The sequence below is a fragment of the Nuphar pumila genome, chromosome 6 (genome assembly GCF_984573655.1).
Source record: "Nuphar pumila chromosome 6, dmNupPumi1.hap1.1, whole genome shotgun sequence".
Classification (NCBI taxonomy): domain Eukaryota; kingdom Viridiplantae; phylum Streptophyta; class Magnoliopsida; order Nymphaeales; family Nymphaeaceae; genus Nuphar; species Nuphar pumila.
This window is the reverse complement of record NC_143254.1, coordinates 39686744-39699203: the sequence shown is the minus strand read 5'-3', so window position 1 is coordinate 39699203 and position 12460 is coordinate 39686744. Positions and strand designations below refer to the sequence as shown.

The following is a 12460-nucleotide window of genomic DNA, read 5'->3' as shown; positions in this document are numbered from 1 at the left end:
AGTCGCACCTTGGGTAGTTCTCTTAGCTTCGATGCCCAAGAAATGTAGTTCACCTAGGTCCTTTAAAGTGAACTCCTTTCCAAGCCTGCAAATTATTTGATGGATATATTATGTAGAGTTTCCTGTTATTATGATATCATCAACATATATGAGAGCATAGACAATATATTTGTCATTATGAAAAGTAAAGTATCTGTCATTGCAGCTTTGAATCCTAATTTTTGTAAGAATGAACTTAGTCTGGAGAACCAAGCTCGAGGAGCTTATTTGAGACCGTACAAATCTCTTTGAAGTTTACACACATATCCAGGATGCCTTTGATCTTTAAAACCTTGGGGTTGATCCATATAGACTTCTTCATCTATAAAACCATGAAGAAAAGCATTATGAATGTCTAACTGTCTCACGCTCCATCCATAAGAGATGGAAAAGGATGGCCCGGAATGTAGATGGTTTGACTACAAGACTAAAAGTTTTGAAATAGTTGATTCCTTCTTGTTGACTATAGCCTTTGGCTACCAACCTGGCTTTGTACCTTTCTAGGGAACCATTTGCCTTCCTCTTTCTTTTGAAAATTCACTTACAGCCAACAACATGTTTGGCTTTAGAACATGGCACCAATGTCCATGTTTTGTTTCTTTTTAAAGCCTCTATTTCTTTTACCATAGCAGCTTTCCAATTTTGATAATTCATAGCTTCTTCAAAACACACACTTTCTTTATCTTGAGTAAGAGATGCAAGAAAGGCAGCTGATAGAGCGTGCTTAGATAAGTTATAAACTTTGGGCCTCAAGGTTCCGTCTTGGAACCGAGTCACCATATGATGAGTACGACCAAGAGCACTGGTAGGAGCAGGTCTGGACGACTCTTCAACTTGACTTTGTGTATTTGGAACTTGACTGGATGAGGCAAACAACAACAACAACAACAACTACGCCTTCATCCCAAAACAATTGGGGTCAGCGATATGAACCAAAAAAGAAATTCATTTTGGGTCTTCCACATGAATCCTTTTCCTCCAATCATTTCTATCCAACGCCATGTCCTCGGTGAGGTTCAAAGCATTCATATCCTTTCCTATCATCTCCATCCAAGTCTTCCTAGGCCTACCCCGACCTCTTTTAACTAATATATTTTCCCATTTCTCCAACCTTCTAACTGGAGCATCATTAGGCCTTCGCCGAATATGTCCAAACCACCATAAACGATTCTCTCGCATCTTATTTTCAATGGGTGCAACACCTACCTTCTTACGTATCTCTTCGTTCCGAATCTTATCTTTTATTGTATTTCCACACATCCATCTAAGCATCCGCATCTCAGCTACACTCATTTTTTGAATATGATGTCTCTTGGCAGCCCAACATTCCGTACCATATAGTAAAGCGGGTCTAATAGTCGTCCTATAAAACTTTCCCTTCAACCGCAATGGCATTCTACGATCGCACAGCACTCCAGTAGCACTTTTCCATTTCATCCACCCAACCTTTATCCTATGATTTACATCTCCATCAATTTCTCCATACTTTTGAATGATGGATCCCAAATATTTGAAATAATCATTCACCGGTATATCTTGCTCACCAAGCTTCACTACACTCCCATCATTACTTCGTTGCTTACTAAACCGACATTCCATATATTCAGTCTTACTCTTACTCAACTTAAAACCTCTAGCTTCCAATGTCTGTCTCCATAATTCTAACTTAGCATTAACCCCAGCTCTAGACTCATCAATCAAAACAATATCATCAGCAAACAACATACACCACGGTACATTTTCTTGAATTGATCTCGTAAGCTCATCCATCACTATCGCAAATAGGAAAGGGCTTAAAGCAGATCCTTGATGTAACCCAACCGTTATCGGAAAATTGGTTGACACCCCTCCACAAGTGCGGACATTGGTTACTACTCCTTCATACATATCTTTAATTATACTAATGTACTTGAGAGAAACACCTTTCTTCATCATTGTCCACCAGAGAACGTCCCTAGGTACTCTATCGTATGCCTTCTCTAAATCAATAAAAACCATATGCAAATCTTTGTTCCTCTCTCTATATCTTTCAATAAGTTGTCTAAGAAGATGTATAGCTTCCATAGTTGATCTTCCAGGCATAAAACCAAATTGATTCTCCGATATCATGACAACCTTCCTCAACCTAGACTCAATCACCCTCTCCCAAAGTTTCATAGTATGACTCATGAGTTTTATACCACGATAGTTTGTGCAATCTTGTATATCACCCTTATTCTTATATAAAGGCACCAAAGTACTCTTCCTTCACTCATTAGGCATCTTATTTGTTCGCCAAATCAAGTTAAAAAGATTTGTCAACCATTCTAAACCTTTCTCTCCCAAGCATTTCCAAGCCTCGATAGGTATACCATTTGGGCCAACTGCCCTTCTTGATTTCATTTTCTTTAAAGCCTCTGCAATTTCTTTCTTTTGAATCTTGCGCATGAAGTCACGATTTATCTCATGAAAAGGAATGGAGAAGTCTCCAAGATCTTGAGCATGACTATCATTAAATAGCTTATCAAAATAATCTTTCCATCTCTCCTTAATCTCCTCATCTTTGACTAAAACCCTTTGCGTTTCATCTTTGATACATCTAACCATACCCAAATCCTTCGATTTCCTATCTCTCATCTTTGCAAGCCTATAAATATCCTTCTCGCCTTCTTTGGTATCCAACTTGTCATAAACCTCCTTATATACCTTAGCCCTCGCGTTTCGAACAACTTTTTTAGCTTCCTTCTTTGCTATCATATACTTCTCCAAATTCTCATTATCACGACTCTTACTTAGATTTCTATAACACTCTCTTTTAACCTTAATAGCTAATTTGACATCCTCGTTCTACCATGATGTATCCTTACCTAGTGGTGCACCGCCTTTAGACTCACCCAATACCTCCTTAGCTACTTTTCTCATACCACCCGCTATCTTATTCCACATTGATTCTGAATCCTCCTCGAGACACCAATCAACTTCCTTAACTACCTGCTCTACAAACATTCCTTGTTTAGCTCCTTTCAGTGCCCACCACTTAATTCTAGGATCTATCCTATGTCTATCCCTTTTGCGGCATTGTCTAATTCTAAGATCTAAAATTAAGACTCTATGTTGTGTAGCTACACTTTCTCCTGGTATAACCTTACAATCGATGCAACAACCCCTATCTCTCTTTCTAAGTAGGAAAAAATCTATCTGACTCGTATTAACCCCACTTTTAAATGTTACTAGGTGAGACTCCCTCTTCCTAAACCAAGTGTTTGCTAAGATCATATCATAGGACAAACAAAAATCTAAAATCCTTTCTCCACTTTCATTTCTTTTTCCTATACCATAGCCTCCATGGATATTCTCAAATCCATCCCTACTAATGCCTACATGTCCATTAAGGTCACCGCCGATGAAAAGCTTTTCTCCATAAGATGTCTCTTGTACTACTCCATCTAAATCTTCCCAAAATTGATGCTTAATGGAATCATCTAAACCTACTTGAGGTGCATAAACACTAATAATATTAATAATATCCGTACCTAATACTAATTTAATAAGTAAAATTCTATCACCCTTCCTACGGACCTCAACTACATTATCTATAAACTGACGACTCATAACAATCCCAACTCCATTCCTATTCCTATTTATTCCTGTATACCAAATCTTATATCCCCAAGGTTCTATCACTTTAGCTTTCTCACCTACCCATTTGGTCTCTTGAAGACATAAAATATCAATCTTTCTCCTACACATAACATCTACTAACTCTACCAACTTACCAGTTAAAGACCCTATGTTCCAAGTGGCTAACCTAATTTTATGGTCTTGGACTAACTTCTTTACCCCCACCCGTCCAACAAAGTGAGGGAACCCTTGCCTATTTGACACCACACCCGGGCGCCGGTGTGACGCGTCGCTTCTGGGCGACGACCTATCTTCTCTATCAAAATTGGTTCACTGCCAAACCTATCTTCTCTATCATGATCGTCTCGATTTTCAATAACAGGATTAGAGGTATTGAACAACACGTTTCACCCTTGGTGAGATAGCTTAGAATAAGAGGCTCTTTGTCTTTTTCCTTGATGGGCTGATTTTGAGAATTCTTTCCTTTGACGCTTTTAAAAGGAAAGCAACTTTCATAAAAAATAACATGCCTTGATATGAATATCTTACCTGTTTTGATACTTAGGCAAAAGTACCCATGATGTTTAGGAGCATATCCCACAAAAATACATTTTTCAGATTTGGAATCCATCTTGTGTTTCCTATAAGTTTTTAGGTAGGGAAAACAGGCACATCCAAAAAATTTTAGAAAGCCATAGTCTGGTGCTTTTTCAAAAAAAAACCTCTATAGGAGTTTTTCCTCCAAGAACTTTGGAAGGAGTTTTATTAATTGAATATGTGTCAGTGCTGAAAGCAAAGGACCAGAATTTTAGAGGGACTCCAGCCTCGGCCATCATAGTGAGGCTGGTCTCAAGAATATGTCTGTACCTTCTCTCTGCACTTTCATTTTGCTTGGGAGTGTGTGGGCATGAGATGTGATGCCCAATGCCATTAAGCTCAAGATATTTTGAGAGACTTTGATATTCACCTCCCCAATCCGAGCGTAAAAACTTAATCTTTCTACCCCAAAATCAACTCTACATGAGTTTTAAATTTTTGAAAGATAGATAAAACTTCATATTTGCATTTAAGCAAATATAACCAAACATACTTGGAATAAGCATCAACAAACAAAACATAATAATGAAAACCATCATGACTAGGAATAGGGGTTGGTCCCCACACATCAGAGTAGACCACATCAAGCACGTCTTTCACTGGGGTAGAGACCTTGTCAAAAGGTAGATGATGGCTCTTCCCCATCTGACATGCCTTACACACCTTATTTTCAATAATGTTTTGAAAGGGTAAACCAAACTGTTTTATTATCTGGGCCATAGTACTTAGAGCAGGATGGCCCATTCTCTTGTGCCATTGATCTATTGTAACCTTCACCATAGAGTGTGCCTGCTTATTTTCAGCAAGTCACCTTATAGAGGCCTCCTTCATTTTCCCCTCGAAGAAGAGTTTTTCCTGTAAAGCAGTCCTTCACATAGCAACAACCTGGGTGAAACTCAAAGAACACATTATTATCCTTAGCAAATTTATGAAGAGATAAGAGATTCTTTGATATTGAGGCACATGAATAATAAACTTATCAAATGAAGAGGATCCTATGTGCTTAATAGACAAACCTGAACCATCTCCAATCTTAACACTATCGTCGCCTTGGTATTCAGAATGAATTGAAAGGTTGTTCAGGTCGCTGGTGACATGATGAGAAGCTCCGGAGTCGGGGTACCAGTTGTTGTCGCCACTTGTTTCGGTATGAGAAAAAGTGTGAGGAGCAGTGTGAAGAGCACTGGGAGATGTAGGCCTGTTTTGAACAAAACTTGACAGTTGATAGCATGTTCATGCCGAGTGACCCGGTTTCTTGCAAATTTGGCGTGTGATGCAGGGCCGATCATTCTGATATATATCGACCTCCTCTTCCTCGAGACCTTCCCTGATTATTTCTACCACAAGGAGTAAAGCCACCATGGTTTTGTCCATCAAAGGAAGGCTTGGCAGCAACGTTGATAGATGCATTAACTTGATCACTTTCTATCTCACTCATACTCTGAATATGACTCTCTTGAATCAACAGAAGGCTATGAAGATCATTAAGAGAGATCGGGTCAGGCCTGATCTCTATTGAGGTTTTAAAAGCATGGTACTCGACTGAAAGACCCTTAAAGAGTTGCATCACTAAGTCTTCTTCAAGAATCGGTTTAACAACAACAGTTAATATCGAGCTTGCTGAAAATACTTGTTGATAGATTTATTGGCTTTCTTAAGATCTTGAAGTTGTCCCTTTAATTGCATGACGCAGGATCTAGAGCGGGCTACGTAGAACTACTTAAGAGAATTCCAGACTTCAAAAGAGGTGTTTAGGCTGATTACCTGACTGTGGACAGGTTCGCTTAAGGAGGAGATCAACCAGCTCATGAGAAGTTGATCGTACTTCATCCACGAGATATAATCTAGATTTATTTCGATAAAGCTTCCAATGGTTTTGGAAGGACACGGCTTGCTCCCATCGATGAAACCCATCAGATCATATGTGATCAGGATGGGTCTGAACTGAGACTCCCATAGAAGGTAGTTCTCAGACGTTAATTTAATGGATAGAAAATGGTGTAGATTGGCGGGGATCTACGAGAATGCCAATCCTGATGATGGAGAGGAATTCTGCATATCAGAGTCGCTGGATTGAGAAGACTGAGATGAACTGGAATCCATGGTCTTCATGAGGCTCTGATACCATGAAAGAAAAACTGCACAATGATTTATGTGGTTCGGTTCTAACTCAGAACCTACATCCACAAGATATTCTCTCTTTCTCTTTTTGATTCAACCTACATGAGAGAGAGAGGTTCCCTTCCTTTTATCAATAGTTACAACTGTTTTTCCCTTGAATCAAGGGATTGATACAATTGGAATTATCAAAACAAATCTCCTTTTCTTTATTAAAACTTTCTTCATTGACAGTTGCTTTATCTTTTAGATATGCTGATGATTTCTTCTTTTCAGCTGTAACTTCTTTCCTTATCTTGTCATTTGCAGGATTTGCCTTGATGCGTTCAGGAAGGAAAGTGTGTTTTTCTATTTTGAGAGGATCCTTGATCTGATCCGGATATTGTCTAGCAGACCTAACTTTGATCCATCAAGAAGATTCAAATTTTTTCTTGAAGGGCATATTGCATGTCCTTCTGGAAGGGTTGCATATAATAAAAGGGTGGATTGCATCCTCTCTTTGAGTATTCTTTTGCACGATGCTATTAATAAAGGTACAACTACATGATATATGCATTTAGGTGTTGCACTCTCAAATTATTTCTTAATGCTTCTGTAATTGATATTTCAGAAGAGTTGAAGGCCTTCCACAGTATGAAAGCAGATGGAAATGAAATATAAGTGAACACAAATATGATTACAGGCCACACATTGTGTATGATATGCTCTTTCTTCTTGTCTTATACTAAGTTTTTTTCAGAACCATTGAGGACATTGTGCGCCCAAGAGTGCCACTAGAGGCATGCTTAGCTAACTTCTCAGCACCGAAGGAGGTTCAGGACTTTTACGACAATGTCTTGAATGCTAAAACAACAGCAATCAAGTAAGTCTAATGCTTCAATCTCTTTCTCCTTAATGTTCCATTTTGTGTCACCCGTAATTTTTGCTTTTCAAGGAGTGATGCTAATATTATATGGATTTCATGGTTGTTTCTCTCTTAAGTTAATTTTTTTTTTGTTGGCTCCAATTTTCATATCGGAATTTTTTATGAGTTTATACAGTGGTGTCATAAAAGCACATAACTTCATCCATTCAAAGTATTGAAAACCAAAAAGAATGCCTTATAACTAGATAGTTGAACTCCATATGTGCATTTCAATGCTGGTAATTTTTACATACATCATGTTGGTACTTGTCTTAGTTCGGTGGGATGCCATCAAAACTCCATATGATGGTAAACTTGCATTGCACCTTCCGATTCAACTATCTTTCTAGTCAGTTTGGCAGGTTGCATGCTTGGGAATTGTTAGCAGCTAGGTCTCCAAGTTGGGCAATTAAGAGATAATGTATCTCGCTTAACCAAAGGGAACCATTGGATGTGATTTATGTGGCAGGAAGACTCCATTTTGCCCTCCGTACCCATGTCGATCTCCGTTTCAACATGCGTTGACACCAGGACACATCATTTTACCCTGTACATACAAGTTTGTATTCACTTTATAATTTATAATTATATTTTCAATTTATAACTTTATATTTTTAGTATATAATATATATTTAAGACATAGCATATATATTTAGATTATACTCATTTTATTCTGAATTTATTTTATATTTATGTGATATTTAATATATATAGTTGTGTCCTCGTACACATAGTTTTTGGAATTGCCATGTCATGTCCTCCATACCCACACTCGCACCTGCACCTGTAACCAGGTGACATAGGCTGTGATTAGTTTAGGATATAATTTCCAAATGGCATGGTCTTGCCATTTAGTTTTGGATTATGTTCCATCTTTCAAGTGCATGAGGAAAATTACAGAAGTTGGCCTTGGATTGTAATTTTATCGCATGAAGAGCGTCTTAATGTGTGACAGTTCATTTTTGCTTGTGCACTAAGAGTCCTCTGTAAACTGTAATAACTAGAGATTGAGTTTTCTTGAATGACCTTGCTTTAATAGGTCACAAGATGTGGTGCAGTGGAAGTTAACCAATGTTGTGAAAAGCGTTGAAGCGTAGCGTAGTGCTCCTCAAAATTTTCTTCTGAAAACTTAAAAAAACTTTAAAAAATATCTACAAATACAAATAAATAAAAGAAATGCCAAAAATTCATTTTTCTTTACCGAACACTATATCAAAAGGGTCAACCAACACATATATATACACAATAGAATGTCAAAAATTAACAAACACAAAAGAATCCAAGAATATTAACAAGCACACAAAAGCTCCTAATTTAAAGCCTAAAATCCATTGATCTTCACCTAACACTATATCAAAAAGGTCAGCCTGACTCAGCCAATACATTGCATGTATTTACGCAATAAAATGCCAAAAAATTAACAAACACACAAAAAATGCAAGAATGTTAACAAACACACAAAACCTCCTAATTTAAAGCCCTAAAATCCATTTATCTTCACCAAACACTATATCAAAAGGGTCAGCCAACACATTTTTGCATGTATATATGCAATAGAATGTCAGAAAATTAACAAACATACAAAAGAATGCAAGAATATTAACAAACACACAAAAGTCCTTAATTTAAAGCACTAAAATCCATTTATCGTCACCAAACACTATATCAAAAGGATTGACACACATTTTTGCATGCAAACACGTAATAGAGAGAGAGAGAGAGTCCTTGTGTCTTTTTTTTTTTACCCAGAGAGGGAGAGTGAGAGATGAGAGAGACAATGAGATGGAAAGGGTGAGAGAGCACAAGATGAGAGAGCGAGCATGGAGAGATAGAGAGAGCGAGAGATAAGAGAGAAAAAAGAGGGAGGCCTCGACCCTAATTATGGTCGGGGCCTCCCTCTCTTTTCCCCTTACTTTACGTCAAATGGGGATCAAATTTGACCTGATATTGAAATAGTGCATTCCTCAAGCTGAGGCGCCCCTCGCCCTAAGGGGTATGGCTCATAACGTATGAGGCGTAGGCCTTAGGACATATGTGCTATTTACATGCGCCTCAAGGCACAAGGGCCCTTGCCTTGGGGCGAGGCACGTTTTTTCCTCCTTGAGTCACATTTTTAACATTAGAGTTAACTTTATCATTGGTGGTTTTGGCCATGTAAAATTCTTCCATTGGTTTTTATGCAACAAACACACCAAAAACCTTCATCACCATCTCACTCTCTAGTTATTATAATGCTATAGCCAGCATGATGTGTAATAATTTTCAGCTTTTCTTGAAATTATGTAATTAAACATTCAATAGGTTGAGCCTCTTGGCAATACTTCTCCTTTGCCCAGAACTACTGGATTATGTACCTTCCCAGATTATTTGGTGTTACATATGCTTAAGTTTGTTATGGAGGAAGACTGGGTCCCCAAGAAACTTGGTTTTCTCGCTGCTCTTATATTCTCTTCATGTTATATATATATATATATATATATATATATATATATATATATATATATATATATATATATATAGAGAGAGAGAGAGAGAGAGAGAGAGAGAGAGAGAGAGAGAGAGAGATTACTGCAAACTACCAATCTCATCTGTTTATTTGCGTATTCTTTTGGAATTGGCAGATGTTTATATAGATGTAACTGATGTTATAGACATTAGCCATATGCATAGTAAAGGATTGCAGCCTGGGGAAGAACTACTGCAAGAATCAGGTCCATATCACTTGCAAATTAGTATGGTTGATTGTTCCTGCACTGCTTTAACTATCATTTTGACCATGTTTTCTTCTTGTTCTTGAATATGCAAGTGTAAGTTGTCTAACTAGTTGTTACCTTGTAATGTCTAGATGGTGGTGAAATGAAGATTGATTTGATAAAACGTTTTGTCAATGAGGATATTGTTTCACAGCTTGTGGGCATGGGTTTTAGCAGTCTTCATTGTTGAAAAGTTGTAATCAACACATCTAATTCTGGAGTAGAAGAGATGAACTGGTTGCTTTCTCACATGGACGATCTAGGTCTCTGAGCTGTAAAAAGTTTTTGATCTAGTAACAACATATGCTGCAATTAATATTGAATTGTTCTAATCATTTTCCTCAGATATAGATGATCCAATTTCTGAACTGACAAATGCTCCTGTCAATGAAGCACATGTTGATACACTGGTTTCATTTGGATTTGATGTTGACCTTGCTCGTAAAGCTCTGTAGGTTTCAGTAAGTTCTTGATTCTGCTTATTAAGATTGCCAGGCTACCTTAAGCTTAGTACAAGGACTTCATAGTAGAACCTTCTGATGCCTCCAATGCCTATAGCTGAGAGTAAATTTTATTCCAATTATTATACAGTGGCCAATATCATTGCTAACATTTGATTTACTTGCCTTTGTAGCCATGAATTTTTCATAAGCAGTTACAGCTTTTTATATTGGATTTATGTAGATCACCTTTCCATCTTTCTTGTTTTTCTTTGGACTCTTTGATGTAATCACTTCAGTTTGTCAGCTAAATTTTTGGTTGACATTTGTGTAGGGTGGCGATATTGAGAAAGCTACTGAATTAGACATTTAGCCACCTAGATGTTGCTGTTGTGACTGACATGGATGCTTCTTCTAGCGGTCCTCAGGATATGTTGAATCAGGAACTTCCTGATGGCAGTGGAAGTTAGTACTTTTATCTTGCTCATTCTTCTCCTTTTTATTGTTCCTTTTATCTTGCTTCAGCATGTCATTTGTTACTTGAGAGAGAGAGAGAGAGAGCAACAACAATATTAGTAATTGCATTACACATTTTTACAATAAATATTATAAGAGCAAGTATATGTGTTGCCAAAGTGACCTTACCGGGTGAAGATCAGGGCACTACTAGGTTCTATCCTATTCAAGTTACTCAGGATCTCACATAGCAGATAACTTGTCCAATGCCGTACTAAAACATATAATGGATGAGGAAACATATAATGGATGAGAAACATACAAAAAAATTCTTCAGCTTACATTTCACATAGTTAATGCAAACATAAAGCAAGTGTATAATAAATGCCAAAAGGAAATGTAATGTGAGCCAAACAGAAATGGAAACTTGTGATAGTATACCTATAATTAATATGCTTATATTCTTACATGCTTTATACAAGTATAAGAATAGTATGAAATAAACTTGATGGAGAGTATGGAATTAATTATGTGCCAAAGCATGCTTAACTTAGTCCCTACATATGGGAAATGTAGATGGAAGGTTTTACGAATATATTTAATATAAAGACCCATTTCTTGTAAAAAAAAAAAGACAAACGAAAACATGCAGTGAAAAGTGGAGAACTATGCTGTAGCTTTTCTTGACTGCTATATGTTTATTTTGCCAGTCACTGCCATGCCAGCAGATGGCTTTCCTCAAGCAGATAGGGAGGCCTATTGTGCCTCAACTCTTAAGCAGTACTGAATAAAAATGCTTAGTCCTTGTTCACTTTCATGTTACCTATAGTGTTAAGTATGTCCTTTACAACCAACAAGACTGAGTTTTTTCCCCCTTGCACAAGATACTTGCTGATGTATTATGATGATGGCCAGAAAGAAATTAAACCCTGAATTCCTGACAGCAGCAACAGCGTACTGGTTTATTCTTGAATAAAAAGATTGCAGAAACAAGAGATATGTAAACAATTGATTATACAACTCAGTTGAAATTTATTGTTCATTGATTTTTCTTCTGTTTGTCATGCAGGATATAAGCTCGTGGCATTTATAATCCATATGGGTACCTCTACACATTGCGGCCATTATGTTGCACATGTTCTTAAAGAAGGGAGATGGGTAATCTTCAATGATGCCAAGGTTGGTGCATCCGTGGACCCTCCAAGAGACATGGGCTACTTGTATTTTTTTGAGCGAATAAGTGAAGAAATCAAAGGTTTAAGTATCATTATCCGATTCATAGTAGCCTGGGCTCTCTTGATCTGAGCGAGGAAGCAGGTCCTTGTCAGCTATTCTTGGCTAGCCATGTTTGGATGCATCATGCCGTCTTGTGAATTGTTTAGGATGATGAAATGAAACATGCTGCAGTTCCCATTTTCATCCTCTTCTAACTTCAGATGAATTCTTTGCTACTCGTGAATGCATTCTTTCTCAACTACTGTAGTTCAAGCAAAAGCAAGACCCGCGATTTGTGTCTGATAAAGATTCTTCCCGAAGGAAAGGGAGAAAAAGTA

At 37.5% G+C, this 12460-nt stretch overlaps 1 pseudogene; it reads left to right on the top strand.

Annotated features, from left to right (window-relative positions):
- The window catches only part of LOC149834694 (ubiquitin carboxyl-terminal hydrolase 14-like), a 54374-nt pseudogene extending 42162 nt beyond the window's left edge, over positions 1-12212 (top strand).
- Positions 12213-12460: the final 248 nt, after the last annotated feature.